The sequence below is a fragment of the Cibotium barometz genome, chromosome 34 (assembly GCF_041138505.1).
Source record: "Cibotium barometz isolate CiBa-2024 chromosome 34, ASM4113850v1, whole genome shotgun sequence".
In the NCBI taxonomy this organism is placed as follows: domain Eukaryota; kingdom Viridiplantae; phylum Streptophyta; class Polypodiopsida; order Cyatheales; family Cibotiaceae; genus Cibotium; species Cibotium barometz.
This window is the reverse complement of record NC_141079.1, coordinates 43,284,029-43,298,727: the sequence shown is the minus strand read 5'-3', so window position 1 is coordinate 43,298,727 and position 14,699 is coordinate 43,284,029.

Here is a 14,699-nt window from a genome sequence, read left to right as displayed (position 1 = left end):
CATGCTCCTGATGGAATGTAAGCGCAAGGTGCCAGGTATTGTGTCACAATCATGGGAGGCTCTACGATCAATCATGCCACCATCCACATGCCAAAAAAATCTCATGACAATCCAAGCATCATGTTTGGGATATGATGATGCTGCACTCCCACACAAATGTTGGGAGCACCACTCCATCACGTGGTTCGCATCTCTGAACCGCTCAGCATCCTACCACAGTTGATGACGTCTTAGGGCATGTCTCACACATGCGCCCGCACCATCATGCTCTCCCTTCCGTGACCAGTCTCAAAGAATGACCAAATCACTGGGATACTAGACTACACATGCTACCTATAAACCCATAAAACAAAGTCTTAGTTATTGTTTTCTTTAATATGTTCTAGTGAATTTAGTTTAATTACAAATCTAAGAGAACCATAAGTACTACCTATAGAGCCAATAGAACTGTCATGGTGATAACTTGAACTGTGCGCCACAGCCATCCGACCAAACCCATCGCTAGCCATGTGTGATCCCATAATCTCGTAAAAAATCGTCATGGAGACGAAAACAGTGTTGCACAAAATGTGCATCATGTGAACAATCATCAGTGATATAGAGATGATACTCTTGAATCATGACACGGGCCTCAGGGGTACTCACTATCCCATCTACATGGGCCTCTACATGTCGATAGCTAATGTGGACCATAATAGCAACATGGTGAGGTAAGCAAGAGAGACGATTAGGACACAAAAAATCAAATAAGTAATATAGCTCAAACACGAAACAAATATTATGAAATTTAACCATTACCTGCTCTCAGAAGTAATACTCAGATTGTATCTCCTGAAAAGGTTTGAAGGTGTAGTTCTCTACAAAATCAACCATAGAGATGACCACACCAATAGGAAACTCTACGGCATGCTCGAAACTAACAATCCTGCCACTTGGCATAATGATTATGCCGTATATAGGGGTAGATCTGCTCCCTAAATGTGGTTCTGAAATGACAATGTGGTGTATATTTGTCCATGAGCTACACCTTCCTAGACTGCCCCCACCACTCTAGAGCTGGTGTGTCACATACTCATAACATCACCATGGCACACTCTTTGGTCACTTGCATCAAGATCTACCATAACATCGCCATGGCACACTCTTTGGTCACTTGCATCAAGATCTACCATATGTAGATGTGCAAGTGAACCACATGATGTGCAATTGCTCTCCACACAAGGCATCCTATGGAAATGGGCATCCTCCATGTGTGCACACAAAATAGAGTGGATGAAATCATGAGGAGAACGAGGCAACTCCGTATGCCCACTAATAGAATGGAATACTCAGATTGTATCTCCTGAAAAGGTTTGAAGGTGAAGTTCTCTGCAAAATCAACCACAAAGATGATCACACCAATAGGAAACTCTGCCAGCAGGCATGATCGGAACTGATGATCCTGCCACTTGGCACAATGACTGTGCTGTATATAGGGGTAGATCTGCTCCCTAAATGTGGTTCTGAAGTGACAACATGGTGTATGTTTATCCATGAGCTGCAACTTCTTGGACTTCCCACCACTCTGGAGCTAGTGTGTCACATACTCATAAAATCGCCATTGCACTCTCTCTTGGTCACTTGTATCAAGATCTACCATCTGTAGATGTGCAAGTGAACCACATGATGTGCAATTGCTCTCCACACAAGGCATCCTATGGAAATGGGCATCCACACTATGGGTGCCCAAAGGAGGGGGTGGGTTCTTTTGGAAGAGAAGGGGGCTCAGGAAGGGCGGGTTCATGTGGATTATCTAAAGTAAGGGGTAGTGGGGGGGTGTTAAAATATACAAGTGAATAGAGTGTGTGCGAGAATAAGCCCTTAGCAAGAGGCGGTAAAAGAGAATCTATAAATGTGAGAGAAGCAGTGAAAAGGTGAGAAGTATCTACTGGGAGTGAATAAAGGGTAGCATGAGGAAATTTAGAAGGTGTGGAGATATTCTAGGAAGAGGTGGAGAGAATCAAGCAAAAGAGGTGAAGTGAATCAAGGAGAAATCAGTGGGATTAGATGCAAAAGAAAAATAATATAAAAGGGTTGCACTCTCTCTCTCTCTCTCTCTCTCACACACACACACACACACACGCGCGCGCGCTATTTCAAAGTGTGTGTGTGTATTAATAAACATTTTTAAAAAAACTCAACATTTTAAAAAAAGCCTCACACAAACCCACCCACACACACACAACTCGCTCTCTCTTTCTCTCTCTCTCTCTCTCTCACACACAACTCGCTCTCTCTTTCTCTCTCTCTCTCTCTCTCTCTCTCTCTCTCTCTCACACACACACACACACACACACATGCATGCTATTTCAAAAACTCTCAACCAACACACACATACACACACACTAACTATTCAAAACTAAATCATTCACACACGCACGCGCTATTTCAAAATGTGTGTGTATTAATAAAACATTTTTAAAAAACTCAACATTTAAAAAAAAATCTCACACACACCCACCCACACACACACACAACCACTCTCTCTCTCTCTCTCTCTCTCTCTCTCTCTCTCACACACACACACACACACACGCACGCTATTTCAAAAACTCTCAACCAACACACACACTAACTATTCACAACTAAAACATTCACACACGCATGCCCTATTTCAAATTAGTAAAACATTATAATAAACTTCTAACATTTTACAAAAACGCTCAACCAACACACACACACAAGCTATTCACTAACATTTAAAAGAAAACAATAAAAGATTTCACTCTCTCTCTCTCTCTCTCTCTCTCTCTCTCTCTCTCACACACACACACACACACACACACAATCACTATTTCAAATTAACAGAACATTTTAAAAAACTTTTAACAATTTTAACTCTCAAACAACATTAACCATTCACTAACTATTCATTAATAAATAGTTTAAAGGGTCTTAAATATATATATATATATATATATATCACACACACACACACACACACACACTAGCCATTCACATGACAAAAAAACTAAAACTTTAGAGAAAAGAACTCTTTAGAAACATGACATAGACCAACCCGACACGCAGCCCCTAACAGTGAGACGGACAACGTGAACAGAGGGGACAACCGGGTGACTTACTTCCGAGGCTACCTACCTGCCACCATTGGCTTGCAAACAACCTACCAAAACACAAAAAAAAGGTGAGAGGCTGTTTAAACAAAAAGTTTTAATATGCAACTCTCTCTCTCTCCCCCTCCTTTCCCATGGCGTTTATGTGCCAAACACCTAACCGCCTGCTGCATGCTACCCCCCCTCTCTCTCTCTCTGGAACCATGCATGCTACCCCCCTCTCTCTCTATCCCCCTACTTTCCCATGTCTTTCCCATCGACAATCTGGTTTTAAGGCGATGGTGCAGAATGCGATCTGGCACGAGGGAAACTGTGTGATTGGGGAGAGATGCTGTGAGATGGGTTAACTGTGCCCAACGTGCCAAATGCCCGCTGCATGCTACACCTCTCTCTCTCTCTCTCTCTCTCTCTCTCTCTCTCTCTCTCTCTCTCTCTCTCTCTCTCTCTCTCTCTCTCTCTCCCTCCTTTCCCATGACTTTCCCATCGCTCGTTGCGATTGATAGTGCCCAATGCCCGGTGCATGTTACACCCCCCTCCCTCTCTCTCTCTCTCTCTCTCTCTCTCTCTCTCTCTCTCTCTCTCTCTCTCTCTCTCTCTCTCTCTCTCTCTCTCTCCTTTCCCATTGTTAAGAATGGCTAGAAGGTATGGGGAGGGCCTACAATAAAAAAGAGCAAGAATAACTACATTGGAGCGAGTCACCGGAGCATGTCCATTGGAGGGCAAATCATCGGAGCACGTCGAGCCGGTTGGGAGTACGAACCAACCCAAGAGGCGACCGTGTTGCCAATAGCCTGCAGAGAACATAGGACACAGAGTTAGATTACAAACACACAGAGAGAGAGAGAGAGAGAGAGAGAGAGAGAGAGGCTCACCACCAAGGAACAAGAAGAGAGGGGGCGCTGCGTGGATAGGAGGGGAGATGGCATGTTTGCCAATAGAACAAAATGAAGGAGAAAACAAAGGAGGGGAGCTGGCGCGTTTGCCTTCATCAAACCTGGAGGCGGCCGCTGGCTGCAACCTCTATGACCTGCAAGAAATTCGGCCCTGCATATTGCTTGCATTAACCAAGGACCCGAGACCTGCAAGAAAGGCGGCCCTGCAAACCAGCGAGAGCTATAGCATTGATGACGGTGGGCGGCTCATGCAGTGTGCATGTAGAGGTTGACGTGGAAGGCACAAAAGAAATTGACATGTTGCATGAGAAGTAAGCCGTGTAAGATATAGATATATGGCCTTCTATTCAAACCCTACTTTTCATGATGGCCTTCACCTGAAGGCTAAAATGGCCTTAAAGGCTGTTGAAGCCTTCCAATTTCACCCTTTGGCCCCACTTTAACCCTTTGTAACACAAAACAATCTCCCACAGTCGATCACCAATAGTTGCTTTCTCTTTGAAAGGATTGGTACATCTAACCAGCCATATGCAGGGCTATGCAAATATACCATTGTTGTTCAACTAGAGCTTGCTCATGTATAGCAAAAAAAGCATGCGTAAACTAGATGGGGAAAACCAGTGGCCCTCCACCTACCCACCATAAGCTATGTGGGAACGGCCTGTAGGTATTCTGCTAGCCAACGTTAAGATTTGAAGGGAAACCCATAATTTCTTACAACACTCTACTTACAAACTTGCCTTTCCAATAAGAATGGAAAAATTTGAGAGTGCTCGTCTATTGACAATTTGTAACCTTTTTTGCCGATCCTACTCAATCCAATTTGTGTGTATTATAGCTTTACACAACCTCCCCTAAATTAAAAATTTCTAAACTTTTAGACACAAAACGAGCTTTAAAAACAAGCATAAAGTTAGAAGATTGTGACCTTATAGCACCAACCTCCCACATATCATCATAGGTGACCAATAGGTTGGCATCCCCATAAGTCCAAAATACATATCCAAGCCTATGAGTTCTCTATTGAAGGCCAAGTTCATACCACATATAGGAAACAAGGTGGCCTTTGAATTAGTCAGAACACACATGAAGCAAAAGAAAAATGAAAAATTGGTTAAGTAAAAAAAAGAGACAACATTTCAAACCCTTCATTACACACACTGACATATGTGAGATACATACAAGCACACATATGCAATTTATATGATGCATATCTACATATATGTTAAAATACCAACCTTGAAAAGCATACATAATAGCATCCAAACAATGCACACCCCTCATACAAACACACATAGGTCTAAATGCAAGTGCAAAAGATACATACAAGCATGCATAACCATCTAAAACACATGCATACATACACGAAAACATCACAAAATTGTTGATTTGATGATTACAAAACTACCTCTCAACGGAATTTGGTGACGTAAGAATTCACAAATGAGATAGGCTTCTTCTCCTTCTTGCAAGTTTGCAACCTACAAAATAGGCTAATTCAAGCAATTTGACTAAAAGTATTTTGCAACATACTACAAACAAGAACATAAGAGATCAATATGCCTGATGAATTCAAAGGCACCACCATAAAAAGTTATCAAAATGCCACACATCTACTACTGTTTCCATACATGGGAAAATGTCATAAGGTACTACAAGAAGCGTTAGGATTCGAAGGGTTGATTATATTGAAAATTGCACTACATAGGCTTATGAAAGAACGCCATAAGCACGTAAACAACCCACAAGATATCCTCTCTCCTTTAAGAGATTTTCATGAATGTAGATCTTCTCTACTTTAAGAATTTCCATGCTCATCCCAAAGCACCTCTTCAGGCTGTTGTACTTTTGGAGTATTCAATGCAACAAACATTGACAAGCTTATCATATCAAGAGATAGTCTATTGCAAAACTACTTGTTTTTTATCTTATTTATCTTTGAAAACCCTCTTTCACATGCCAATGATGAGAGCTTTGTAATCACACTTGAAGTTGATGGTTCAACCATGATCTTGATGAGATATCCAACCTCATCAGATCTTCATCATAGTCTTTTGGAGAAAAGAATTTGGACGCTTCAAAAAGATCAAAATCTATGCTAAAACGGTCCCATAAATCTTGAACCAAGCATTTAATATAGCTTTGAGGCATTGAAATCGGATGGTTTGATACACCATAAATTGTTTCTTATATGGATCTACTACATCTTGGTTCCAAATGCAAGCAATGGTGACTGATATTACCTGCTTCATCTTGAAAGCTTATCACCCCATTTTGTCCATGCGCCATTGAGAATAATTCTTATGTGTGCTTTGAATCAGTCCCAAAGTTACTCCTAAAGAGTGTCATTTGAAGAGTTTCTACAATGGATTTAAAGTGCCCTCAAACAGAAGTGATATTGGGATGCTCCTCTTACAGCTTGCAACTAAGAACATTCAACTCGGTAAGCACATTACCACAAAAATGGAGAAGGAGTTGTACCTTATAATTAGTCAAGGAAGAGTACAACTTTTTGTCTTCAACTTTCATGATAGTGAGAAATGTTGTTACCTCGACTACACTGCAACCATATATATCTGTACACACACACACACATTTAACTATATATATAGCTATATAGATGGGTATTAATATCTAAATATATAGCTCTCTCTCTCTCTCTCTCTCTCTCTCTCTCTCTCTCTCTCTCTCTCTCTCTCTCTCTCTCTATATATATATATATATATATATATATATATAGCTATATATATGGGTATTAATATCTAAATATATATTTTTAATATAATATTATTTTTAGATATATAATACATGCATATATATATATACACTATGTTAAATAAATATATGTATATATTTTTTAACTATATATATATATATATATAACTATACATATATATATATATATATATATAATAGTATATAACTATACATACATACATACATACATATATATATATATATATATATATATATAAGAGTATATAACTATACATATATAGTTAAAAAATATAGATATATTTATTTAACATAGTGTATTATCCAAAGAGAGTTTACATGATTTTTCCTAAGTGAAATACAAGACAAATCTAGAAGGCATAATTTTTCCCAAGTAAAACACAAGATAATTTTTCCTAAGTGAAACATAAGGCAAATCCATAAGGGACAAAGATGTACTTTCACAAGTGCAAATTAAAGAATTTGTGTAGTTAAAATAATTATCCAAAAAAAGTATACAAATGTTTTCTTAAGTGTAACATAAGAGGAATCCATAAGGTACAAAGACATACTTTTGTGAGTGCAAATCAAAGAAGAGCAAAACTTAGAATAAGTGAATCATAAGAAATTCTCAAGGCAAAAAAACATACTTTCAAAAGTGCAAATTTAAGGGTGTAATGTAGTTGAAAAATTATCCCAAAAAAAAAGTATTTTGCCTAAGTGAAATACAAGGGAGGTTCATAAGGCATAATGGCGTACTTTCACAAGCACACATTAGAGAATGGAGTGTAGTTAAATAATTATTCTAAGTGAAACACAAGAAAAATCTGTAAGGCACAAAGACATACTTTCACCAGTGTAAATTAAAGAATTGGTGTAGTTAAAATAATTATCCAAAAAAAGTATACAAAATATTTCTTAAGTGAAATACAAGAGGAATCCATAAGGTACAAAGACATACTTTCTTGAGTGCAAATCAAAAAAGAGGAAAATTTTGCATAAGCGAAACACAAGAAAATTCTACAAGGCAAAAAGACATACTTTCACAAGTGCAAATTTAACTTGGGTGTAATGTAGTTGAATAATTATCCAAAAAAACTTATTTTGCCTAAGTGAAACACAAGAAAAGTCCATAAGGCACAATGACGTACTTTTACAAGTGCAAATTAAAGAATAGTGTGTAGTTAAATAATTATCCTAAGTGAAACACAAGATAAATCCATAAGGCACAAAGATGTACTTTCACAACTACAAATTAAAGAATTGGTGGTTATAATAATTATCCAAAAAATCATATACAAAACTTTTCTTAACTGAAACACAAGAGGAATTCATAAGGTACAAAGATGTACTTTCTTGAGTGAAAATCAAAGAAGAGGAAAGTTTTTCATAAGTGAAATACAAGAAAAGTCCATAAGGTAAAAAGACATGCTTTCATAAGTGCAAATTTAAGGGTGTAATGTAATAATTAGCCAAAAAAAAAGTATTTTGCCTAAGTGAAACACAACAGAAGTCCATAAGGATGACGTACTTTAACAAGTGCAAATTAAATAATGGAGTGTAATTAAATAATTATTCTAAGTGAAACACAAGACAAGGGCACAAGGACATAATTTAACAACTACAAATAAAAAAATTGGTGGTTATAATAACTATCCAAAAAATCGTATATAAACATTTTCATAAATTAAACACAAGAGGAATCCATAAGGTACAAAGATGTACTTTCTTGAGTGAAAATCAAAGAAGAGGAAAGTTTTGCATAAGTGAAACACAAGAAAAGTCTACAAGGTAAAAAGACATGCAAATTTAAGGGTGTAAGGTAGTTGAATAATTATCCAAAAAAAGTATTTTTCCTAAGTGAAACACAAGAGAAGTCCATAAGGCACAATGATGAGCTTTTGCAAGTGCAAATCTAAGGGTGAAATATTCACCTATAACCAAGAGTATGTGGTCTTTACAAAAACAAAGGTGTACACATGTCAATAAGGATGTGTGTGTGTGTGTGTGTGTGTGTGTGTGTGTGTAAGTATGTATGTATGTATAGATATAGAAGGATAGCTTGCCTCTTGAATACGTGGCTTTCATGGAGATACATGGAGTGTACACATTCCCATGGCTTTCAACCATTCCACCTAACCTCAACACTTGACCCTTTCCCACATGCTTTTTTATGATCATCACATTTTTTCTCTCTCTCCATCTTAGTTTGATAAAAAAAAGTAATAGCGTTAAAAATTAAAACAAACAAACAAACAAAATCCTAAAATGTTGCCCACTCTCTTCTGTATTTGTGAAATTAATACATGAAATAATAGAGCATTATGACTTGATGGCCACTACCACTTTCTCATTCGACCTTCTTTAACTTTATTATTTCTCTTAATCAATAAAGTGATCCATGCACTTACAAAACTTCAAAAGACAACACAAGATAAGAAAATATTTCTTTTATTCAAACTCAAGGACATTCTTGAAAAATCAAGGTTATTAATTCATTAATTAAACCCAATTAAATTCACAAATATAGCATAATGAAGGTGGCATTGACCTAGAATGGGAGAGCTGGTCGCGCTTTAGAGGCGGTCCTAGTCGTGCTAGTGTTTGATAGAGCAAAGCAGCTGGAGTTGGGGGATGCAACAAAATTTTATTTATTAATAAAATTTAAACAAGTTTAACAATTCATGTATGTATATAGATATATATGTATATGTATTATATGTATCAGTATGTATCTATGCACATGGCAAAGGATCCAAAGAATATTGTCACCAAATTCAACCATTCACTAAGAGGTGTCAAAATAAAAAGACGCATGAGAATTTTCCTTATGGTGGATTTGGACAATGCATATGATAAGATGAGTTGGTTTTTCATTCAAGGACATGATCTTCCAACCACCAAGGTTAGGGCCTCAATTTTATCTAGATGTTGGAACTTTTCTTGAAGGATCTTAGCTCTATGTTAAAACAAAACGTCAATAGACATAGACAGCCACCTTGTATCTAAAGTGTTTGCATCACTAGCTCACTACCTCTAGTAGACACCTACCTCATATATGAAGTGTTTGCATCACTAGTACACTAACGTTTTGCACCCACATGCGAAGGTTTCAAGGTTAGACAAGAAGTTTGGCAAACGCACAACACTTTTTAGAGCTTAGAGAGTACAAATAAGCTTTGTCTAGTGGAGCTATTTTCTTTTAGTGAAATCCTAGGACAAAACTAAGGTACTGAATAGGAACTTGCAGAGATAAGGATCAGCAAAAATGATTGTTGTTAACATTAATAAATTAACATTATTAATATGTTAACAATGTATCTATACAAGATTAAGGACAACCCCACCTCCCTCCACGTGGGCAAAGGAAGTGGGGTTAATTCAAATTCTTGCGTTTCTCCCTCTACGTGAAGTTCACGCTTGCACGCTTGCGTTTCGCACTTGGGCTCCACCTTTGGTTCATCGGGTCCAGTCACATTTCGCTATCACTCACCTGCTGTTTTGTTGTTCCAGTCATCATTGTCATCACCTCAAGGTCGCGTGCGGCACTTCACCTTGCCTGCCATTCCAGTCATCATCACCTCTACAAGTTGCCTCGAGCTCTACCTCCACAGGTATCACTTATAAACTTTGAAGTTTGCTATTTGTGCATGATCGTTAATTGTGATTACTCAGTATCGGTAAAAGGAGCCATTACTAATCACAAAGTTAATCACGTATTTATCATATGATTTAATAGCATTACATTACGATGTTGAGGGGTAGCTTTAGGGCCTTGAAACTTTGGCAGAAGGAGCGGACAGAGGCCAAAGAACTGAGATCGAGTTGCAGCACGTGCAGCCGAGCGTGTGGAATCTCTTGCAAGATGCCATGCTTCACCTGTTCTTCCGTGCTAACATTCCTCACGGCCAGCACCACCCAGACGCCTTGCAGTGCCAATACTCGTATCGTCTCCACTCCGATCCTGCTGGATGCACCTGCGCCATATAATAAGCACGTAAGACATGAAGCAGTGATTCAATGAATCGCCCGCTAATTATACAACCAAACAAAATGAACTTGTGACAATGGCCGTTCTGTTGGAGGCATCGATTCCTGCAGTAACCTCCTCTGCCGTGGAGAAGAGCGGCTGAAGGTTGTGGTGTCGTGAATGATCGGCACTGCCATAGCCCTCCACAACAGTTGTTGGTAAGAAGAATACAGTTACGCTAGGATAAAGAGTGTTGGTTAGCTGTAAGGGATTATTGAGTAGCTGGACAACCTGTAGGGGATTATTGAGCAGTGAGTAGCTGGACAACTTGCAAGATACAGGGCGACAAAATGTTGGTTAGCTGTAGGGGATTAGTGAGTACTAAGTAGGAGCAAGCTAGCGTCGACGCTCATGCATGACATGTGGCCCTATCGACGCTCATGCATGACATCATGGCTGTAAGAGATCAAATCGACGTCGAAGACTCGGTCAAACTGAGATACGATTAGGCTTCCACGTGTCAAAGCAAGGTCACGATCCCTGCAAGATCAACGAGCAAGGCGTCTTGACCGGGACGATTGCGATCTGTTTGTGATCGATGGCCAAGGCAGCCACAACCTAAATTTCTTCTCAATTTTAATTAAAAAAATGATTGAGAAAAATGGTTGCATTTTGGCTAGCCTTCAGATTTTTAAAAATTTTGGTTATTCTATGTATCCCAGGCACCTCAGCTTACCAGCTTTGAGCTCCACATCGTCATGCCTTCCCTTCCTCAAGCTCCTTTGCCTCCTCAAGCTCCTCAACCGCCTTTGCCTCCTCCAACTGCTTCATTGCTCAAGGTCATTTTATATATACAAGATGTATTATATAAACAAAGGGTATACAAGATAAAGGGAGAGTGTAGAATGATTTGTTTTGTTTTAAATAAAATATTAATTTATATAATATATAAACAAAGGGTATACAAGATAAAGGGAGAGTGTAGAATGATTTGTTTTGTTTTAAATAAAATATTAATTTATATAATATATATATATATATATATATAGAGGACTACCTAAAGATTCGAAACAAAATGTATTATATATCTATACAGGATTAAGGAGAAGGAGGTTGGCGTTGACGTGGCACCATATGCGTCCTTTGCGTTGAATCTGGGTCCTCTCCACGAAATGTGGAGGTGGTTTGTTTTCAAAATAAGGAGGTGTATCCGTTTTGCAAGCGTGAACTTCACGCTTGCGCTCCACCTCCAAGTTCGCCGGGTCCAGTCCACGTCCACTTTTCGCCTGCTATTCTAGGGTCACCACCCATCACGTCCCCTACTGTTCCATGCTTTTGAGTCGCCTCGAGCTCCACACAGTGCAGGTACGTTTTGTCTCCCGTGTGTTGCATGCACGTTGTAGACCTTGCACTTAAACACACAGTGCACACTGCGCGCGCGCACACACCTGTCCCTCACATACACTGCACGTGCAAAACCCACTTGGTACATCACCTTGGTGCATGCGCTCATTTGTAGAAAAAAAATAGTGCTCAGTGTTGAGAAATTAAGCACATTGGTTGGGTGATTATGAGCTAACAACAGCATATATGGGTGATTGTTGTATTGCACCCGTGCATTGGTTGGGTGATTACGAGCGTAGCAATTTTCGAGGGATACAACCAAAGATGCAATGGGCTCCAGAGGGCAAACGGCTGCAAACCCACGCGTGGAAAATCTACATGGAAGTGTAAAAGGAGGTTGGAAAGCTGTCTTTGGACCTGAAATGTTACGGGTTTGTGTGTGTGTGTGTGTGTGTGTGTGTGTGTGTGTGTGTGTGTGTGTGTGTGTGTGTGTGTGTGTGTGTGTGTGTGTGTGTGTGTGTGTGTGTGTGTGTGTGTGTGTATCAATACCAATAAAACTAAAACTAGAAATTGAAGGGCATATATATATATATGAAATTGTAAGCCCCTTTTGTTTAACGCACATGATATTTTACATATTCCTCAGACTTATTTTCATCCATCTTTTTAAATTAGTTTCCTAAAAGTTCTAAAAGTGTATTTTGTAAAATGATTTTGGACTTTTTAAATAAAAAATGATTTGTTTTGTTATATATATATACATATATATATATATATATATGAGAGAGAGAGAGAGAGAGAGAGAGAGAAAGTGTAGAATAATTTGGGGCTTTTAATTAAAAAATGATTGAGAAAAAGTGGTTGCATTTTGGCTAGCCTTCAGATTTTTAAGAATTTTGGTTATTCTATGTATGCCAGGCACCTCAGTATGCCAGCTTTGAGCTCAACGTGGTCGTGCCTTCACCTCCTCGAGCTCCTCAACTGCCTTTTCCTCCTCCAAGTGCTTCATTGCTTAAGGTCATTTTATATATACAAAATGAAAAGTGGTTGCATTTTGGCTAGCCTTCAGATTTTTAAAAATTTTGGTTATTCTATGTATGCCAGGCACCTCAGTATGCCAGCTTTGAGCTCCACGTGGTCGTGCCTTCGCCTCCTCGAGCTCCTCAACTGCCTTTGTCTCCTCCAAGTGCTTCATTGCTTAAGGTCATTTTATATATACAAAATGTATTATACAAACAAAGTGTATACAAGATAAAGGGAGAGCGTAGAATGATTCGTTTTGTTTTAAATTTGCGCATCAATAAAAAAGCATTATCATATCTGACGATCTATAATTACTAATTATAGGTCCAATTGTATACATGAGTGTTATATATATGTGTGTGTGTGAGTGTGTGTGTGTGTGTGTGTGTATAAGATCAAAATAAAAAAGATTTGGATTATTTTGTTTTAAATAAAATATTTATTTATATAGAATATATATATATATATTATATATATATATAGAGAACTACCTAAAGATTTCAAACAAAATGTATTATATATATCTATCTATATCTATACAAGATTAACCACAACTCCCCCTCCCTCCACGTGGCCAGCCAAAAGCGGGGTTAATTCAAAAGGAGGATTAATTTGTGTAAAATACAGAGGTGCTTTGTTTTTGAAAATATGCGCTCCAGCCAAAAGTGTGATCACGCTTGCACTTCACGCCTGCGGTCCACCTCCATGTTCACCTACTCCAGTCCACATCCACATTCTACAGTTCATACCCGTATAATGGTGATGCTAATATGAGTGCACAACCGTCCAGCCACGTGACATATCATCGATGTGCGTCTGTCTAAAGGCTGTCTGGCATATCCCGTCACTCAGTTGTGCAACTGTGTTAATTGACTGAAGGCCTCACCCCCCGTCTGCGTTGCAAACCAAGCCCAAAACTGGGATAGCCTCTACAGAGTGTGCGTCGAGGTGGCCAGCTTTGAAGGCAAGCATGCAAAAGGAGGTATAATTTGACAGTAGGAGGCAGAAGAAGGTTTTAAAACACACACAAAAATGCACTGCAAACCAGAACTGGTACTGCACTGTTACCTTGAACTCGATGCATTCATGGATGGGAGAGGAGGCTATTCATGAACGGCTCGATGTCAACGGTGCGGCTAACGGCAGCCCCTTTGCCATGGCCTCTGCAGAGTGTGCATCGAGGTGTCCAGCTTTGAAGGTAAGCATGCAGAAGGAGGTATAATTTGATAAGTAAGCAATGCCATGTTCGGCTTGGTTTTATAATTTGACAGTAGGAGGTAGAAGAAGGTTTTAAAATGCACACAAAAATGCGCTGCAAACCAGAACTGGTACTGCGCTGTTACCTTGAACTCGATGCATTCATGGATGGGAGAGGAGGCTATCCATGAATGGCTCGATGTCAACGGTGCGGCCAACATAGCCCATTCGCCATGGCTAGAAGGAAACGATCGATCAACTGTCTTGGTTTTTGTTGTGATACCTGAGAAGCCCATGGGACCAAATCCCTTATGCATTGACGAGTTGTTGCCTTGCAATTGATCCCGTGACCTACATGATGATCGGCGTGTATGTTGAAAGGCTTCTTGGTGTTGGTGACCCAGAGAGCATTGCCCCTCATACCTCTTATGCTCAAATTATTGA